This window comes from Tetrao urogallus (genome assembly GCF_951394365.1).
Source record: "Tetrao urogallus genome assembly, chromosome: 2".
NCBI lineage: Eukaryota > Metazoa > Chordata > Aves > Galliformes > Phasianidae > Tetrao > Tetrao urogallus.
In genome coordinates this window covers 41193634-41215436 of record NC_136814.1, presented here as the reverse complement: position 1 = coordinate 41215436, position 21803 = coordinate 41193634, and positions in this window count along the sequence as shown.

Sequence of the window (21803 nt, the reverse complement as noted above, 5' to 3'; positions counted from 1 at the left end):
CACTGCAGCCCTCAGTTCTTCCTGTGATTCAGTTGTACCTGCCACCAAACCTCTTCTACGTACAAAAGTCAGCAACACCTTCCTTTCCAAAATGTGTATCCCAGGGCTTATGTGTGCTAAACAGAAGTCTGATTCAGGAACTTATGAGAAAGATTCTGTAGTCTTCAGAAACATGTATTTATTTCAGAGTTTTATTTTCCAGGTAATAGATATAAAATTGCCAGTGTTTCTGTCTCTGTGTTCTTTAGAGTCAAGTTCCAACTGTGTAACTAGGAAGCATTTCATCTCTTCCATCAGAAATGCAAAAATCAATTTCTCTGAAAGGTTTGAATCTTGTTCTGATTAGTGCCTTGGGCTTTCTTATATTAAATGCTGCAATCTCTTTGATTAACTCTCTCTAACTCTCTCTGATATGAGTGATGACAAAGCAGAGTGATGGCCTACCTTTCAGAATGAGGAGATAATGGATAACCCTTGCAACTGATGAAACTGCTATGCTTGATGATATCTGGTCAAGAAAGCTGGTCCTCTCAACTTTCCTTGTGCTTTTACTGTATAGAATGAGACAAATCATATATGGCATGGGAGTATATTGGTCAGATCTGTTGAACAGTTAACCTTTGCCAGTGAACTCCCTATTTTTTTCTGAATTCAGAGCCATTAAAGAGAAGTAAACAAGCGGATGTTCAAAGGCGTTCCTCCCCTCTCTGTGGCTCTTCCCATGTTGTTCCCAACTGGAGATGAAAAGGAGAGGGCCAAGATAGCTCTGTCCCAACATGTATTACAGTTAATGAAATAATTATCTTACAATGTAGCTTAGTGTGGAGTAATTGTAAAAGAAAGCTTCTTGGCAGCGTGTCTCTGGATGAGTTGCTTTTGTGATGTTTTCACTCCTTCACCCAGGGAGAAGCTCAGCATGAGGGATGAGATTATGAAACGCTGCATGTTTTGGAAGTCCCGTCACTCGGCTTTGCTCAAGGTGGTGCTAGCCTGTGCTTTCTAAGCCTGTGGATTCTCTCACAAATTGGCAAAATTTTAGGAGTAGCCAGTGCTTCATGTCCTTCAGCAGGGATGCTTAGTTTGTCTTGTACAGAGCATCTCCAAAACCAGCACTGTTTTTTGCACTCTCTGAGTGCCTAAGATAAAGACTGAGCCATTCTCTTGCTCACCTTAAAAATCAGTTGCTCCAGAGGAAGGCAAAGAATTAATGGGAAGGCTGTGAAAGGAACCCTATGCAAGCCTTGCCAGCACATTGTACACTTTCTTTTGGAACTGAAAACCAGCAGGCTCCAGGCACAATAACATCAAATTGGAAAGAAAATGCTAGGAAGCAGCCTAAATATCACATAACGTTCATCAGTCCCATGTACCTGTCCTCTCTTTTGTGTAACTAATGGGCTCCTCTAGGCTAGTTTTCCTGAGGTTTAGTAATAGTAGTGGGGTGAGAGTGTCCTCATCTTTCTGAAGGCTCCATGAAAGCACTTTAATAATGATGAAGAGTGAACTGAGCAGGAATTAATGTGCTTTTAGTTTATGAATTCTGGAAGACTTAAAAATTACAGCACCATAAGCCAGGCAAACTGCTAATTAGACATGCAAATCCCTTGGAAAATGATATAAAAGTACAGGATATTTTGCAAACACTGCGACTCTTGTCCTCAAGAAGCTTGCAGCTGCAAATTGTGGGAAAAATGTTTTGCAACTCCAGGCAAAGAATCGGCCCTTAGAAGTGGAAGACAATAATCACCGAGGGAGGAAAGATTAATGTAGCCTGATCAATCAGAAACACAGACTTCCAAATTTCCTTATGTATTTTTCTGAATAGAAGTGTCATTGAAGCAAAAATTTATGAACCTGCAGATAACTTGGCCCTGATTAGTCTGTCTGTTCATCTCTGCCTCAATGCGCAGGTTTGTAATATATAAACTTTTCTTTAGAGGACAAAAAATTAAAGATTAGATCTGTGAGATGCATGGTCTAGGTTTTGTCTACACAGAATTCTTCCACCTATATCCAACTGTTCATACACTTTTTCCAAAACAGTTCCAGGTACAATCAGTTAACTCAGTTCTCTGAGCTAGCTGAAAATGATATAGTTATTTAAAATCAATTATTTTTTTTCCATGCAGGACATGTCTGATTTTCATGAGGCTTGTCTGCTCACTCATATGGCCTTCCTGTCCAAAGATCTGTCAAACCTCTGTGCCACAACTTTTGAATTTGTTGTCCCACTACAGAGGACATCTACTCTTCCCACAGATTTTATTAGAAACAGAAGCTTTATGGAACAGTTCTCCAGCAAGACTTCACTTGTCCTTGCAGGTCTTTGTCAACAATGGTGCTCCCGTATTCCCACATCATGGCTTTTGGAAGAGACTTTCTCGGGGAACCCCAGCTGGATGCAGGCTGCTGGGTGGACCTGGATGAGAGGCTGTGGCTGCTCAGGTGCTTGCAGAGAGCTGAAGGCTGCAGGACATGGGTCATTGATAACCCAACTGATCAACTGATGATTTGTCTTCAGAAAAAGCAATTCTTTTTGCGTGTCACCACTGTGCATTATATTCCATACAACGACCATTATAAAGTTGTTTTTTTTTTTTAAACACATAAAATTACATGTCCAGATTTGTTAAAATTCCAACTTATAAGGCATAACTGATGTGCAAGTGGAAGTGAGGGGAAAGGGAGCAGGTCTCTGTCCTCCAGCCCCATGACAAGAGCAGGAACCAGGTTGGTTGGTGCTGTGGAGAAATTTCTTAGGCTGGCAAGTCAATATGCAATTCTGCTAGGAGAGCACACTGCACATCTCTCTGCAGCACCTGATATGGTTTAATCAAGCCAAAATACAGCGTTAGATGGGTCACTAGTCTTATTTAGTGTGACTGTTCCTGTTCCTCAGCTTTCTATATATCTACTCCATTAGTAGGTTTCAAGTACTCTGGAGACCAGGGCAGGTAGTGATGTACCAGGTTCAGTGTACCAAAAAAAAATCCCACATTCCTATGAAGAAAAGTGGGTGTATGAGGAAGCATCTGTGGTAGTTCTTTCGCCGTATGAAAATTTTAGAAGGTTGTGATTGTGTATTGGAACTTGAAAGCATGCTTTCTTAAATAATGAAACTATTCATTACCTTCATCACCCTTCCTCTCTTTTTTTCTTTTTTCTGAGTTGTAAAAGTATTTTTTTGTTGGTGGTGGTTTTTTGTTTATGTTTGTTTTTTTTTTTTAACATAAAAAGGCCTGGGGCTATTCTGAGCTGAAAAATATCGGTTGGTACAAATAAAAAAAGTCAAATCTTCCCTATACATTTGTTCTTTCCTACAAAGAAAAAAACTATATCACCAATGAGTAATGAAAGATGAACCTGAAATTAATCAGCACATTTCTAGTGTAGACCCAGATGGGCCGGAAGATCGGTTTAACGTACCTGGCAATAAAAGTGCCATTGTCTCTGCACTCCAATATTGACACAGTATCATCTCCTTTATTCTTTCAAGTCCTGGAAATGCCAGCTTGAAAGTCAATGTTTAACAATGATTTTGTATAGATGTTCCCTGCCTTGGATGAGCTTTGCTGCCTTCTCTTTTTCCAACCTGGATAGTTGCTGCTCAGATGCCGGTGACCTTATTAAAAGGCCCCCAAGGAAATGCCAGCACCCAGACCAGTGCCATAGTTCCTTCAGTCAGTGTTCAGTGCCAATAAAAGATCTATACTGCTTTGTGTTTCTAGATGCAAACATAAGAACTTAGTTTAAAATGTAATTAATTTCACACACATTTTCACTGCACCCATCCAGGTGACCAGAAAGCCAGCTGAGGGTCCGTGTGTGTGCCTGTATGGCTTGTGAGAGAGTGACCAAGGTGGCTGAGTTGGCTGTGGATTCAGAGCTGTAACTCCTGCCAGAGCCACACACGCAGCCTCGGGGCTGCATTTCCTGACAGCAGCCAGTTCTTTCAGCAAAGCTGGGTTTTTATGACAAGAGACTGTAAAAGCCTTGGATCATTATTCAGACAGGGAAGCTGGCCAATTTATCAGGTAATCGTTGTGTTCAGGCACAGCACTGCGGGAAAACAAATGAGGCAACCAAGTGAAAGGTCTGCCCTGTGCAATTACTCTGACAGCGAGTGATTGCTGCAAGGTGTCCCAAAGCAAAGGGAAGCTCATGCTTGTTTTTCCTTTGCCTTCCAATGAAAGCTGAGAAATTTATGCTGTGGTCAACTATAATCCCATACTCTGGCCAACACAGTGACTTCAGTCACTATTAATGCTGAAGGGCTGTGAAAATGTCGACTTGCAGCCAAGCAGCAATGCTGTAAACACGCAGTGCTGTGATTACACAGGTTCACAATCAGTTTAAGTATTAGGATCTGATGATCCTTTTGAAACTAAACTGCACTATTAACAGGGCTGCAGCACGTCTTATGAATATAGGCTGAAGGAGCTGGGCTTGTTCAGCCTGGAAAAGAGAGGGCTGTGGGAAGACCTCATTGCAGCCTCCCAATACTTAGAGTTTACAAACATGAGGGGAAAGAATTTTTTACACAGGTAGATAGTGATAGGACAAAGGGGAATGTTTTTAACTTAAAGGAGGGGAGATTTAGATTAAATGCTGGGGAAAGTTTTTTATTGAGAGAGTGGTGAAGTGCTGGAACAGGTTGCCCCATCCCTGGAGGTGATTAAGGCCAAGTTGGATGGGGCCCTGGGCAATCTGATCTAGTACTTGATCCAGCAGTTGGCATCCCTTCCTGCAGCAGGCGGATTGGAACTTGATGATCCTTGAGGTCCCTTCCAACCCAAGCCATTCTATGATTCTGTGATTCTTTCAGAGAGAAACTGGACTGAGAATCCTTGCTTTGAATTTAACCAAAGCACTGAATCAGAAGCAGAACCATTTTCTATATGTACTACTGTATTCAAAGTAAGAACATGCTCGACAAGAAGGTAAATGAGAAGGATCAGCTGACAGGGTCAACTTTTTGACAGGTGAGCTGAGAGCTGCAGAATTCTGGACCTGCATTTTAAGTTCAGAGAACAGTTCAAAATAAAGAGATTCAGGTTTTTTGTTGTTGTTGCTTGTTTGTTAAACTAAACTCTTAAAGTTTATTTGCCTTGCTACAACCATGTTTCTATTCACAATTCTTTTCTTGAGACACTAGAATAAATGCTAGATATAAGAATAGTGAAAAATGCATTGCTCACTGGTGTGCAGAACAATTTTGCCTTCACTAAGTCTGAACTTTATTTTGCAGATCTTTGTAGGAATTCTGTAGCGTTCACAGAAATGTTTAATGAAAGTACTTTTTAAGATCTCAAAACATGTTTGTTTAATTTCCATAAATCTAATCTTTCAAAACAAAACAAAACAAAACAAAACAAGCAAACAAACAAACAAACAAAAAAAAAAAAAAAAACCAAAAAAACACGTGTGGAATAAATACTGAGACATTGGAATTCTATTAGCAAACAAGGGCTTAATTTCTTTTCTCTTAAAATGGAAAACTGGCAGAAAATGTGCATTAAGTAAATTTTGAACTCTGTGATCTCAAATATATTCAGCCATTTTTATATATAGCGTAAATGTACCACCAAGCAAATAAAGGAATGAGCTAGGACTATCTAGTGCTGAAAGAAAGACATGCAGATAATAATTTGTGGGCAGCTAAACTCTTCTAATTTTAAAAACCTAAGACCAATTTGTAAAGTTGAATGGTTCTTTTTTTTTTTTACAGTTTATTATTATTCACAGAAAGCAGCAAAAGCTAAATTAATCATTCACATAATTGTACTCTTGACTAATTTTCTATTGTTCTCGATGTAGCAGGACTTTGGATTCCCAGGCGTGAATCAGTATCCATTTTACAAGGGAGCATTCATGTGAAAGAGAACCAGTCATTACTCAGAGTGTTTGGTGGTTTAAATTTCTGAGAGAGCTGTTGTTGGGCTGGATTGGGATTGGGATTGGGATTGGATGGAGAGCTGATGTCACATGGCAATGGAAATGGGTTGAGAAGTTAGAAGAACAATTAAAGAACAACTTCTCTTAAAAGAACAGGTCTGGAAAAGTTGTAACTAGTTACATGTTAACCCATGTGCATATATAAATCTCAGGACCAACCACAGGTTGGGAGAACATTCAAGTTTTAGAATCCCAAAATTGGGCTCATTTGACCAACCATGAGCACACCAAAACCAAGAAATTATCTCCTGAACAAATTCATCCTGGTGTAAAAGTGTGGAGCAGATTTGTGTCTGGCTTATGCTTTCCAGATGCATATAATTTATCAATACAGATGTGGCCTTTGGCTCTTCCTGTGAGCACCTGTATGAACTGTATGGAGCAGTGATCGATACTTTACTGTGCTTGCCTTGGATTTAGTAAACCTTCTATATCTGATATTACCACACCAGAGATCTTGCACAACTCTTCCTCAGTTCTCTCAGTGCATGAGTGGCTGGTAAAATCATTCTCAGTCTCAGAAAAGATTATTCCATCTCTGCAATTGATAAATCTAGATTAATTAAATTAATTTTAATTTAAAAAAAGTTTTCTATTATCCAGTCATCAGCTTGATGACACAGCAGTCAACAGCTGCTGTGTGTGTCCTGAGAAATGAAGGAACCATTCACTTTTTCCTGTTCAGTAACCTGAGTTAAAGAGCCCACAAAATCTCTGCTCTTTGATGTGCCATCTGGTTAGTACCACTGCCTGAGGTCCAACAGATTCTGTCAGCAATTATCTTTAAATTGAATGAGGAAAGCCCTCTTGGATCCACCTCTCTTTCCTGTTACAGTCTGAATACTCAGCTTTGAGTCAAATGGCTACTTCAAGTAATAAACATAAGGAGGAAAAAAATGTAGCCTACAGCAGTGATCCATTGGGAAATGGTGTATATATATTAGGCTGCATATGCATGTTAGTGTCTGGATGTTTTGGCAACACACATGACATGGTTTGAGCATGATGGGTCATTTGGGAGAAATTAATTAGAAATTAATGACCAAGAGAATGTTGTCAATTAAGCCAAGTTAATCATGAAAAAATGTGCATCTGTACAAACAACTAATGTGTAAGTTGCATGTCAGCCAACCAGCTTTGTTATTTCTAGATGTTTAATAGAGCAGTGGTGACTGATGCAACATTCAGTTCTATCCATCCTTCCCATCTTCCAAGTCTCAGTTGCAGTGGGCATGAGCCCAAGTGGGATGGAGAAGGAGTAGGTAGGGTAGTAGGAAATAGTGGAGACATTTGATAGCAACCCCAAAATTAAAGATTAGACAATTGAGAAACCCAGACTGACATGGTACAAGATGCAATGGAAGATGAAAGGCATAGCTGGAAGGAAAATGAGATACCAAGGAAACTCATTGTAGAGATCACACAGAAACTCAGATGTGTGACAAAGGCAATCCTAGGGCAACTTGCATGAGTCCTGGCTAGAGAGAATGAAAGAGCTGGCCTTAGGAGGTAAGGGATGTTATAGGGATCACACAGGGATCAGAGAGAATAAAGCATAGTTGAGGAGGCAGTTAGAAGGAATGGAGTGATTGAGATGTGAAAAACTGGTAAACAACAGATTAGTGTTTTTCTTTAATTGTTACTAGAGGAAAATAACTCTTTCATCTATTGCAGGCAATGTCTTTTATAAATTCTTAATTGCGATAGGCAAGTTTTTGAGCTGGGCAAACAATTTTTGCATTAAATCTTTGGACTGCTTTGGCCATTATTTTAGAGACAGTGTGTCCTGGAGCGTATCTTGGTGAGTCCCTTAGCGTGTTCATTTTTTACTCAGTGCATTTCCATGGATCAATTATTTGTAATCAGCATTCATATTCCAGTGCAGTTGATGCCAAGATATAACTGTGGGTCTTGTTATTAAGCGATCTGCATAAATCTTCAGCTGATGAAGTCAGATGATCCTGTTATCTTTATTGTTCAGTAAAATCTGCAGTTCTCCCGGATGTGGAGCAAATGTTTAAAAAAAGCTCTGCAAAGTGTTAGAAACAAAAAGCAATTAGAGTTCCAAATACAAGGCTTGAAATATTTTGGGACTTAGAAGCTGTTGCTCAGTATTTAAACTGATATTTAGAATTTAAACAATGTAGAATTTAAAGTCTGCTTTTGCACATATTTACCTAGTGGATTTTGCACTTTGTATTCGATGAATGTTAGTCATAAAATTTAAGAGTATGAATCTGAATCTGAAAGATAACCAAAGATGACAAAAATTCTTTGAGTTAATGTCAAAATAATGTTCTTGCCTTTTTGAGCAAAATACTTCAAAACGTTTGTTTAAAAGATATTTGTCCTAAAAAGTCATTTAATTACAGCAAAGGAGACTGCACCTGAGCAACTCAGATTGAAATTAAAATGTTCAGTCAATTAGACTCTGAGGGAAACTGAGGGATGGGATGAATGATTTACCTGAGAATAGGAGGAGTTTAGAATAAATGAGACATCTAAAAATAAAACTGAATTTAAATCCTGTGCTTCTGGGTCCAGTGACAATTAAAAATGTGGCCAAGTATGAGCTTAAAAAAGGAGTGGATGAGTAAAACAATCCAGAGAAAAGAGTCAATCAAGTGCATTCAGCTGAGCTGTGTGAACCCAAATTTGCTGCTCTGCCAGCCCAACTGGCTTGTTTCCTGCATGCAGTCCAACTGATACTAAAATAATGACTTACCTAAACATGTAGCATGGATCTTTACTTTAAATGTGCATGGTAACTGTGTGCATGAAAAGCATACTGGATATTTTTAAGCTAATACCTAAATATTGTGGAATTTCTTTTTACATCTCATCCTGTCTCCCTTAAAGTACTTAAAGTAGATTTGTATGTATTCAGCAAACATTACAGCACGGATTTAAAGAGCAAGCAGCACTGAATGGATTATTTGTCAGCAGTAGTCACTGAGGAGTTGGATGAAGGAGGTGAAATAGTGATAATATTATTATCTGTATTTAATGACTTACTTCCCTGACACGGTATAGTGTTCCTAGACAGGTAAAACTGTGTAGCAACACCAGGGCAGATACATGCTATGACTGCTGTGTTCATTAGGTAGCCTCCTAAGTTTTAGATCAGAGTAATTCATTACTGTGAACATTAGATGGATTTGCATGATCTGGAGTCTATTTAGCACCTTCTCTATTACAGTGAAAAAAAAATAATAACAGTGAAAAAAATAAATAACATATTTTGCAGGCAAAATCACTGGAGCCTAATCACCCATCACCTACAGATCAATAGATTGCAGGGTGAAAATTATGATCACAACCAGAAAAAGATCTGTAAATGGACTCTAAGAGCTTTCTCTGGACAGAAACTTGGTTCATGGACTATAGAGAGTTGATGCATCCCTTTGTTTGGGCTGTTTCTTCAGCTCTGGCTCGTCACTCTTTTTACTGCTGGAACCTGAAGTGTTTCTACAGTAGCTACAGTAGTCACAGCTTCAAAAGTTTTGTAGGCATGGTTAAATCAAGGTTTAGACCTTCTCCTAAGTGTCCCTTATCCTGGGGTTTGTGCTGGAGCCCTCTGAATGCAGTTTACCTCACAAGGCACCTCCTAAGGTGCGCTTACATTTCCCTGAGTGGTTGTAAGGATCAGAAGGTCCTGTTTGGCATCTGTCTGGTTTTCCTGGCAAGCAGTCTAGAGACAAAAAAATCCCTGTTCCAGCTGTTTATTAAGGCTCCTGTGCATTTCAAAGAGGTCTAGAAACATATGCCTGTACATTTCAGCACAATGTTTGCAACATTGCTGCATCCCATCTTCCAGTGCCAAGGCAGTGTTTTGTGAAGATCCAGAGGAGAATGTTCCACTCCCATGTTTGTGATTAGAACAGCAATATTTTCCTTATGTTTTGTGGAAGGGAGTTTTCATGAACGTGGAATTTTACTGTGAGGGAAAAAATGCTATGTGGTGAATTGGTTTTAAATGCTGCTAAAAAAAGTAATGCTTTTTCTTTAAAATGTTAACATCTTTATTTGAAAAGCGAGTTTGTATTTAAAAATATTTAAACAGCTTTAATCAATATTTTAACAATTATTGTTTGAATTTTAATTTTGAAAGTATATTTTTTAGCTAAGCTTGACCAAGAATCATTGAGTGATAGAGGAAGACAAATGACATGGTTCAATAGTCTGAAAATCTTGGTCAAACTGAATGTCTTGGGTTGACGAAATATTTTCCTCTGTTTAAAATCCCCTCAAAGCCATATGTCACATTACCTCATGACATTCTTCCCGTATATCATTTTCTGTTCCGTTCTGCTTAGCTCTCAGTTAAAAGATCAAAACCTTTACTTATCCAAGGCAGCCTATGTCTGACTTTCCCTATAGACTTTCCATTCTCCTTGACCTTATGTACCTTATTAAGTCTGAAAAAAATCCCAAGCTGACAATAGCAAAATGATACTGCTGGAGACTATTGTTAGCTCTCAGTATTATAAGTACTGTGATGGGTAACCACTGAAAAGACAACTTTGGGCATCTATGCATAGAGGAAGCACAAGCAAAGCCACTTGAGTGTTGTGAGCACTCAGGTTTTTTCCTTCCTCCATAGGACAACTGAAAACACCAGCAAAGCATCACTTTGTACCCTAAAATGTCGAAGGATGAGAAAATACAAAATTTGTGTAACATAGAAAAGAACTTGGAAGTAAGTGTTTCTATAAGAAGTTATGAAACCCGTAAAAGTGAATTTGTTTCCCAGATCTGCAGTAACGTACACATTGCTGATCCCAGAGGTAAGCCTGTGCTAGAGCCATCAGCACTCCTTGTTTGCAGTTCTGGTGCCAGCTGTGCCTCTGCAGAAGATGCGATTAGACATTGCCTTGTGAACTTCATCTCTGCTAAAGATGAATAAATTTTGCCCTGGATTTTGCCTGCAGAAGACAGAAAAGGCTTAAATTCAGGCCACTCATCACAATAATTTTTTCTTCCCTCAGTTGACTATTGATTCATTTCCATGTTATACCTGCAAGGTTGCCAAAGAGGGAAAGAAACTCTGGGCTAGGTGAAAGCTACTATATTTTGCTGAACTTTTTAAGCAAGTGCAACAAACCCTAATCAGAAAGGTTGTTTCTGACTACTGGTTTAGCTTATCTTCCAATCTTCTAATCTGGAAGGACTCCTTGTGACCCTGGGCCTTGGAAACAGAATGGGAAGGTTCAAATTATATTTTTCTCATAATCTCAATAGATCAGAGAACTCCAGAAAATACTATCCATGATTAATATGTTTGATACGTAAGAACTTTTCATCCCACTTTTCTAACACGACTTGAGTGCACTCATTCAGTGTTTCCAAGATTATAGTATTAATAAATATGCTCAATATACTGTGCCTTGCAATAACCTGGGCACATGTGAATCTATTCAAATACCTGATTTCCCAGAAAGTTATGCCAAAGATTATTTAAGTGAGATGTTCCATCATGAAAAGTCATTAAAACTGAATGAGCATTAAAGGAATACACATAATGCTTAAAAATATAAAAAGAAAAATTGCTGAGTTTGGATCTAGCACTCTCAAACTCAAGGTTAAAAAAAAAAAGAGGTCTTACTGATGCTTTTTTTAAAGGGTTATTATTAATGGTACAAATAACTTTCAAATATATTCTGGGAGACAGAATAGTTCAAATATTCAAAAGGTTTAGACAGTACCCAGGTTTTTCTTCTACTCTTGGAAGGAGCTTCTCAGCTTGGATAGGCACTTGTCTATATAAGAGATCCCAGAGTTTAACTCGGTTTCAGAGAGGTGCTTAAATCATCTACTGAACTGACAACTTTGGAGAAGTGACTGTGGGGAAGTAACTTCACAGTGTCCAGAAGAAATGCTGAGATGATAGAGCAACAGGACAAAATCATGAGCAGTAGTTGTGTAACACTGAGGCTGTGTATAACTATACTGATGTCATGCAACACAAAGAGAAGGTGAATAATGTGAAGTGTATATTAACATTTCCTGTATTTGTGTGCTTTAGAACTATGTTGGTGAAGTGTGTTATTTATTGCCGTTGCTTTGAACGCTTTGCTATTGTGCACTCATTGCCTGAACTCTTTACACTTGATTTCCAGCTTTGCTACAGATAATTAATAAAAAATAACCTGGGAAAGGTCAGCAGGCCGCTCTTCATTCACTTAAAAATGAACTTGATTAGAGAGAACCACTACAGATACAGAGATCTCAGTGAAGATTTTCATTGTTATTGTTTTTTTCTTTTTGCTGAGGCAAGACTATTTTTCCCCAGTGTGCACTTTTCATCACATTGTCCAGACTATTTAAAGTGAATGGGCAATGGACTTCCCACATTTCCCTCAGGAGGCTACTCCACAGTCTAACAGATCTCACCCTTCAGGATTTTTCCTGCTGACACTGAACCAATGTTTTCTTTTTTTCTTTTTCAAACCAGTGCATCTAGCTTTGCTCTATTCTCTTGGCTGTTTTATGCTCTGAAAATAATGAGAGTTTTATTATCCTCTTTCTTTCTCATTTAACCACGCTAAACACATTTAACTCCTATCATTGCTTTTCATGATTTGCCTTCAGTCCTTTCAGATGTTTTAATTTCACTTCATTGAGTTATCTCCAGAACTGTGCTCTTTAAGTCATTCGCCATTTCTGAACTCTTTTTCACCTTTCTTGCTACTAACATCCATCACAGAATACATGAGCTGTGGCACAGCCAGTTATCACTGGCCAAAGACAATAGGTGTCCTCACTCTGCTGCCTATTTCTGTGTTATTGAGTAGTGTGATAAAAAAGAAATATGCTGTGATATACAGAACCTAATGTACAATTGCTTAGACAAGATCCTGAAGTCCTAACATAGACTTATTAGCATCTTCCACATTACAAAGACATTTTTACTTATCTGTTTCTTTCCACGCCGTACATTTTAGTCACAAAGAAGCACATTCTTTTCCTTTCTCTCAATAAAAGCAGTTAACTACCGTAGTTATCTGCCTGTCCTCCCATAAACCAATAAGAAAATGCTGGAGAGCTTCTCCTTAGTACAACTATAAGCACTGCTGTATTTGAAATGGGCTGACAAATCGCTAATAAGGACTGCAGTGCCAAGGTTGAATGCCCCCTCACCACGCAGCTGGCTGCTGAAGGTGGCCTGAAATGCTGCTCCATGGATGACTGCCCACCGTGGATTCTGCCATGCTCTGTTTGGGAATAATCCCAAGGATTAACAAACCCATCAGCTTCATGTACAGAGAAAGCTGTTTTACTTTATGCTTTGCAATCATGCTTGTCTGGCTTTTGGTAAAAATGTTTCCATCTTCAGTGTACCTTCTTGTGTGAAGGGGGTCATATCCAGAGAGACAACGGAGTTGATTCCCAGCCAAAATATCTAGGCTTGCTAAAAACTATTCAGGGTAAATCCCCTGGCAATCTAGCTTGGCAGCCAGGCATCTCAGAGGCTTCCAGATCTAAACAGCAGTTGAGCAGAGGTCTTGAAGGCCAAGTTTGGCTGTACATTGTGCCCATTCTCTGTCAAATTTAGTGCAAAGCTGCAGCAATACTTCTTCTGGGACAGTGCAGAGAGTGGTGATGAGGGAGTCCTCAGCTGAAGATGGCATTCAGAGGAACAGCTGATGCCATCTAAGCCTGATTATCAGCCCTTCTGCTGAACAGGAATCAGAGTCATAGCCAATGAAAAGTGATATTTGTGGATGAAGTGGTTGGGGTGGATGAAGTGGATTGGATGGGGCCCTGGGCAGCCTGGTCTAGTATTAAATGTGAAGGTTGGTGGCCCTGCATGTGTTAGGGGAGTTGAAGATTCATGATCCTTGAGATCCTTTCCAACCCTGGCCATTCTGTGATTCTGTGATTCTGTGAAGTGTCACGGGTCTTCAGTGCAGCACTCTTACTTCTTGTTGTCATAACCATAATTTGTGCCATGACAGTGCTTAGGAGGTACTCAGTGTTTCCCATATGTGAAAAAGAGACAAGATTAGCCAGCAGACAAAACTTCTGAGGCCAAATTCACTGTCGTAGGGCTGAGTGTAATGGCAGTAGTGGGTATAATGGCCCCTGCTGCACACTTATACAGGCTAGGGGAGAGATAGAGGGCACCTGCCAGAATCAATGAAATCAGTTTAAAGGCAACAAAATAGTATTGTCATTTTGTTGTACTGTGAATGTGAGTCAAGAGTAAAGCTGGAACTGCTGTTTAATGCGCTTTCTCCTGTTCAAGCAGAAGATGCCATCTAGTTTCAGGGATTTCCAAGACTTATTTTATTTGAGACAGAACATTTCTAAATTTATAATGTCTGCCAGCAGAGAATTCAGTATCTTGTGCCCCTTCGCCAATAAAACAATTTCTTTTCTCACTGGTAACACAAGTTTGCAGTGCCTAGCTGGCACTGTGGTTATGACTGCTCTTTTAGCTGAGACCAGCCCCTGTCACTAGCACTGCACAGGCATAGCCCTGCTGCTTTTTGCCTCCAGGCTGCCCTGTTAACCACCCTTCAAATATCCTGATCTCTTTTTCTCAAACCCCGTAACAAGCAGGCATCCCAAAAGGCTGAAGCAGTTCAGCGGGTGGATACAACAGCAGGGAAAATAAAGGGCCTCATGGGTGTCCAGCTCCCCTGATGGGTGGTAATGCAATTACCAGCTGATCAAACAGCCACATGTCGCTGAGGACAAGAAGCAGGGGAGGCAGCAGGCATCGTGTCACCAGCCCCTTGTCTCTCAGCTTCTGGCTGACCCTCCCCAAGGCAGAGGCTGAATTACAGGGGCTGGCAGCCAGGCATGCTCTGCCTTTGGCTGCACGTTCAGCCTGCCCTTTGTGATTTTCTGGACAGGGGGTGTCCTCCAGGAGAGCAGGCTGGAGGGAGTCTGTCAGCCCAGGGCAGCTTGCAGGGAGGCTCTGGGGCAAAGGTGACATGTCAGGGGTCACAGTTCAGTGCTACTAAACATGATGTACCATGAGACATGTCAAGCATTATGTTTGTGTCCTTGCCAGCCTGTATCCTCTGGAAGGAACAGCTTCTTTTAATTAGGAATGGTCCTCTCTAACAAAGTCTGTAAGGAGAGGCAGAGCTGCCCATCTCGGGAGGCCTAGCAGGAGTGATGTGGGAACACTCCAGCCGGGGAGGTGAATCTGTGGCTGCTTAGCAGTCAGGATGAGGAGGAGAAACAGCTCTGCAGTCAGAGCCGTGGCCCAGGTTCTGAGGAATGTCCAGAGCCCACTGCATGGGCAGGAAGCGGGTCAGATCTGTCCTCTGGCAGCGATAAGGGAAAGGGCGAACGGATCTAAGAGAAAGAGAGGACAAAATGCCCACGAGAGTAGTAAAAGTGTTTGATTGTAAAAGTGATGTGAGGGTAGCACAATTCTTTTGGAGAAACAATTATGCCCTATCTTTAAAGGAAAGTGCCGAGCGGAAGTGACTTAAGCGGAATGGTTTTGTTCAGGCGTTTGAACTTAAGATAAATAGATAGGGTTTCCTCAGTATCTTCAGTATGCCCTTGTTCAGCACTTCCCTATATTTACTGTAGGAAATACCTCTAGTATCTCAAATACTGAGGTTATCTGGCTGCAAACACTTATTTAGTCATCTAAGTAACTTGCACCAAGGCAGAAAATAGGCAGTTTAAGTCATGTTGGTCCTTAAGTCCTAAAGGGGCTAGATTAGGTTTGCTGACAGGTTCAGTCCTGGGGAACCTTTCCATCACTCAGCTGCATATCCATGATCACAAGTGGTCACTGGGACTGAGAAATCCCTGCTCTGTTCCTGTCTTTTCAGTGTTGTGAAGTTTTAATGAGCCAACTACTTTTAGGAGAAGCCTGGCTCATCTTGCCCTTGAAAGTAATACCTTTTTGTCCCAAACCCCTTTGCTACCAGAAGCGTCATGTTTGGGCAAAAAGACATCAGAAGGGAAGTTAGCACTAGAGTGGCTCAAAAAGCCACAATTTCAGCAAAGAGTTTGAGGAAGTGCAGATGGCTTTAACCTGTAGCTGGACATAAAGATTAGGGTGTCAAACCCTAGTCAATAGAAATAGAAAGACAGAGAGAGATATAGGTGCTTTGTTCTGAGAAATGGTGCCAGCTCTGGAGTTAGAAAAATTGTAATGACTCTAATAGCTTCACTTTTTGACTGGAACATTTTAATAAGTAGGAAGATAGCCTGTTAACAGCCCTCTGCCACACAGAACTGTCAATGCCTGTTTATTACGAATGTGTACAAAATGTCAATAACTTACCATTTCCACTAGAAAGGAGAGGAGAATGTCTCTGGTCTTAGAGTCAAAGTAAGAATGAAGTATCAAAAAAATTAATGATTGAACAGCATTGTTAAATTTCTGCCTTTTATTTCATAAACACGGTGCACAGAGCAGCAACAGCTCGCAGTTCAGGAAGGACACAACTATCGTCTATGCTGACATCCACTTATGCTCTATTTAACATGTGGAATTTAACTGGTGCAGAAAGTACACTTGGCCAAGAGTCTTTGTTTCTAAACCTTCCTAAAGGAAAATGCATTTACTGCCAAAAAAATATTTGCCCATTTCTTAATTTTCTGCCAAGTCATAGATTTTTCTTCTATTCTTCAGTTAAACATCAAAGGAATGTCTGTTATTTAAATTAAAATATACTGATTGAGATCCTTTGAAACAGCAACACTGTATATAAATAATTAGTCATATTTCTTTTTGTTTTAATCTCATTAATCTACTGTTGAAAGCCATTGTTAAACAAGCAATCTGACACTGGAAAGAGTCCTGTTAACTTTCACAGGCTCTGGAATAGGCTCCAGCACTTAACACGTTGTGCTGATGAAATAACACCCATGATATGCATTACACATATCTGTCCACAGTCAGCTAGGATGGGTTACATTTATTTCACTTTATATCTTGCGACTGGGTGAAAATGAATGGCCTTTACTATGTGGGAGGTCATTCACAGCAAAAACCCAAACTATGCCTGCGAGTCTTGGGAGGTGTGCATTGCACATTAGTTAGGGTATGACATGGCATAGGGAGTCCAGGAGGCCTTCGTCAGTGAAGAGATGCCAGTGAGCATTGGCCAAAACCAGAGAGAGTGGAGACAGAGAACGGTGATCCCACTTGAGGTTGGAGTGGAGGAACACAGAGGCTCCCCATGTTCTATTTCAGTTCAATACGGCAAAGCAATGGCAGTTTTTGTACCTGATTGTCCCCATCCCTGGGAATAGATAAGCTCAGATCAGTATAAAGATGAAGCTGGCAATACAGGACCTTTATAGCCTAACCATTGCTTTTTGGGGATCATTTGCTTAACCTTTGTTGTTACAGGAAGACAAACAGCAAAAACCATTGAGAACAAAGCAAGCCATAAAAGAAGGGATGGTGCCTAACTAGCAATCAGAGGTGCGGTAACTGGATGCAGATAAAGTGTTTTTAAAACGTCAGCACATAAGTCCTTGGTATTTCCATCCAGCCTACTTTCCTTTTAAAAAGATTTTCTAGCGATTGTACTGCTTAAAGTATAATAACCTACCTTGTTGTGTTTGAATACATCAGTTAAAAGAATCCCAGCTGCACAACTGAAACTCTTCAGACGCTATTTGTTGTTGTTAGTATTAGGCATTGAGTTCATGTCAGTTGCTCACACAGTGCACCGATGGGTGTTTGATGTATGTGATAAAAGAGAACTATAAAATAGCATTCATCATTGGCACACCTACTCTGGATTTCAGAGGATGTTAACAGTTTTTTTTTTCCTGATACTATGCCAATCTGCCTTTCTTTCACCTTGTCACCCAACCAAGATCAACAGAACAAAGTCAAATCTAAAGGTAGTAAAAGGTAAGTTTCTGTTCTGTTTGATTTTTATCTGGTAGGACAATCTTAAAATCTCATGAAAAAGACGTAGAGCAGTACAAATATTGATGTGTTTGCTCAGTCACTCATAAGTATAGAAAGTGGGTCCTAAACAGCCTTTGATATTTCTTGATGTCTCTTCTTTACAGTAGCAGTGGGAGATGAGAGCCCTATATTTGTTTGTCCCTGAATATAAATAAATAGATAGATAGATAGATAGATAGATAGATAGATAGATAGATAAAGCAGTGCAAACTCTGACTCCCACTAAAAATGCTTATAACACAAACCTCAAACAAGAGGCAAGAATGAATGCAACAGTGAGTTGCAGGGTATCAAAACAGTTTATCTGCGGAGGCCACATCCTCTTTTTAGATAGCATCCACGCTCCTTACTGTCATATTGACTGAACAGTTGTTAGCAGTAGATTTCTCAGAATGTTTGTTCAGTTAAGGATTTTTCCATTTACCAGCACTTTGGAAACAAAAGGATTTTGAAAGCTCACTCATTGTCCTTTCTCTTTAGCAAATTCTTCTACGCTAGACATATTTTCACAAAATACACTGAGTTCCCTGTATCTTTACATCCATATAGCAATACACACTGGCTGTATCAACTCTCACATTCAGTGTTTCATGGTGTGTTTTTTATCATAATTCTGTAAATCTGTTCTTAAAAGAAAAGCTACTCCAGCCAGTTTCTTACCAATTTCATAATAAAAAGAGGAACTCTATGTAACATGCAGTAAATGTCAATTATTTCAACACACCTTGTTAATCAGAGCCCTAGGATTAAATCTGTCATGGCTGGAGTCTCTGTTTCTGAGGTTGCTAATGATGTTATTCCTGTGCTGAGAACGGGAACCAGGATTCCACCTGTCAGCACTCATTTGCTGTGATTTACCCGAGGCAGTGAGCCACCTATTAGCACTCCTCTCCAACGGATATGCACCAACAACACTTATTGTGCATTTGGTTAACTCTCTGTTTGGGAGCCATGGGAGAGCTCCCTTTCAGTTTATTCTCACCCTCTCCTCCCTTTCCAAGTCAGCGCCTTCCAAAAAGTAGGTTGGAGTACTCTAGTCAACTTATGTCCTTTGCTCTGAGATGTTTTTTCTGCATTAAGCTATACTCAGCACATGCTTGAATGACCCATCTAACTGTGCAAACTGAGCCACTCTGTGATGCTGCCCTGCCCTTGGCTATATTTAACCAGTGTTTGCAGTCTCTGGATGTTTTATCAGTCGGACTTTTGCCACAGAGCCTGGATTTGAAGGTCATGACTTTCCCAGGCATGAAATCTGGGTGATGTTGCTGTTTTTGAAAAGCTAAGAGCTTTCTGCTGCTTGATGGCCAGAGGCACTTGGGTAGGCACTAGGAGCTGAAAAAGCTTTATATAAGAAGTCTTTGGTGTTGGTTTGTTGTAGGAGAATTTCTTTTATCCGCTTCTCTCTCCCCCTGCCACCACAGCAATGTATTGGCATCTCACGTAGAAAAAGGATTTTAAGACCAAGGGATATGCTAGTTGCAACCCTGGGTTCAAGCTGTGATGAGGGTATAATGAATCTTTCACATACAGCAAAATGGTATCTCTCAGAAGTGCCCAGATCTGCAAAGTACTACAGTTATCCTTCCATCTTCTTTTCTCTTTTTTTATGTTAGGTTTTCCAGTCGACTGGCATCTATCCTCCCTTGGTGGTTTATACCCTGAAGAACTATGATATTCTTTCTTCTTTGATGTGATTCTTATTCTGAGTGGACCTTTGGGCAGTTGTTTCTCTAGATAAGAGTAGCAGTGTGATTTAGAGTGGAAGTGCACCTTAATGGAGGAAGACAAGTTATTATTATCAGTGACGCTCACTCCATAAGCACATGCAGGAGACCAGTGAATAGATGCCTCACTCCCACATGGGTGAACTTCTCTATACGCATGCATGCATATATATATTGCATTATTTTAGAATGAGTTGAAAAAAGGAAGTAAAAATATGTAAAAAACCATACAATTACATGTTGAGATTTGAATTAGGCTTGTGTCTACAAATACCGTTTCAGGTATTAGTTCAGGCTTAGTTTAACAGCTGCTTTTCAGTCTGTCTTTCAATTTCCCTTTTGGTGCCAAGGTGGTCCTGCAAAGCTGAGAGTTGTAAATGATTTCTTTATATTTCATTGTGCATTTATGTAAAGAGAAGTCAAAAGACAGAGCACAGAGCACAAAAACTGAGATAGTCTTTTGTAGTTTCGGAGGGAGTGGAAGATGAAACAGTTTACAAGAAAAGGTGACTCACAGGTCTGCATGGATGGGTGCAAGCAGGTCCAAGTTCATTTGCTCTGAGTAGGTCTGATTCAGAACCCATGAAGCTGTACTTATGTATGCCCAAGTTGACTTGCCTTGCTGAGAAGCTTGTGTACTTGTGTGGCTTTCAAACCAATGCTGGACCATGTCCAACCAGCCTGGAGCACAGATAAAGTGAGCTCATGTCTGCCTGAATCCACTCAAGGAGATGGGGCCATGAAGGCTCTGTTTAACATGACTGCAAGGATACCATTTCTATGTGTTTCAAATCTTAACGAGCATCACACTTAGGAGCAAGGGCTTTGGGTTTGCCTTGATCAGAAAGAAAAACAAAGAAGTGTAGGATGTTCCAGAGAGCACATGCTGAACTCAGCAGAGACAAGATTTTCTGAGTAACATTGAAAACCTGGGGTAATCTCCTTTTAAAGCACGGCTTATTGGATGACAGTGCTACCTAGTAAAAGATACAACTTGTTGAAGTTTTAAGTGCTTTGCTTTTTTTCCCCCTAAAATTGAAGTTAAATTAGCTTCAGAACAGTTTTGTTTTCTTTCATTATCTTCTGCTTTTATTTCTCCATCTTGTGCAAAGCTGAGGGTTCTAATTGGAGTTCCAAACTTTTCAAAATCAGTTGCTCAAGTCTTTGTGAAAACAGTCTGGCTATACAGAGTCCATTTATATACACTCAGACAGTGTCTCACATCATAAAAATGAAATTCAAAGAAATAATTATTTTTCATATGATGTTACATTTATTAAACCAGTCAAAGAACAAATTGGCATCTGTCTCCTAGCATTTTTTTCCATTAGTTAGCCATAGTCTCTCTTGAAATCATGACATTCCTTCCAAAATACTAAAGTATAATTAGGTTGTAAATTTATCCTATGTATTCTTATAATTCTTTAATTATTACTCTAATTCAAGAAGATCCTGTGGTCAATACATGCCTCACTGTCACAAGCCCACCAATCAGATTTCCAACAAATGTTTTAAAAATGTTATCAATTTACTGGCAAATTTTAATCTAAGTAGATTCAACACATTAAGTATGTGGACACTTCTTAAATTACCTCCAAAGTGGGAAAAAGAAGTTGATTTTAAAAGTACCATATTTTGTAATGAGAACATCTTTAAGATTTTTACTTCATTATGAACTGCCTGTTAAAATTTCCAAAGCATTAGTAATGCAAAAAAATTGCTTTGGTTTGGAGACAGATACCTAAAGTTTGTTCTCCAACACTGTAATGAATGTCATGCTATTCCTGTGGACAGTGACACAAAGGTGTAAAAGATTGCTTAGGATGCAATGCTGCTGTCTGCATGAGACTTCTGATATTTGGACTAAACTGAAAATCTGTGCATTTTGGTTTTGCAAAATTTATTAGATGAGGAGTAAATCATTTTTAATCACAATGACTTGTCCAAACCTCCCTCAAATCAATGCAAGTCTTCACCAACATCTCCCCATGGCTTTTTTGAGACACTGAGCAAAACAGGATGCTCACAGTGAGAGCTTATGTTCTCACAACAGTAGCATGTTTCCAATATAATGTGTGGCAACACAGTGTTTTATTTATTAACCAGATTGTAGTTAAAGACTGAACAGAGACAATGTTCGTGTGAGCACTGGAACAGATTTTCATGATCTGCATCATCCTACTTTAACTAGATTTTAGCAGAGTTAGTTGAGA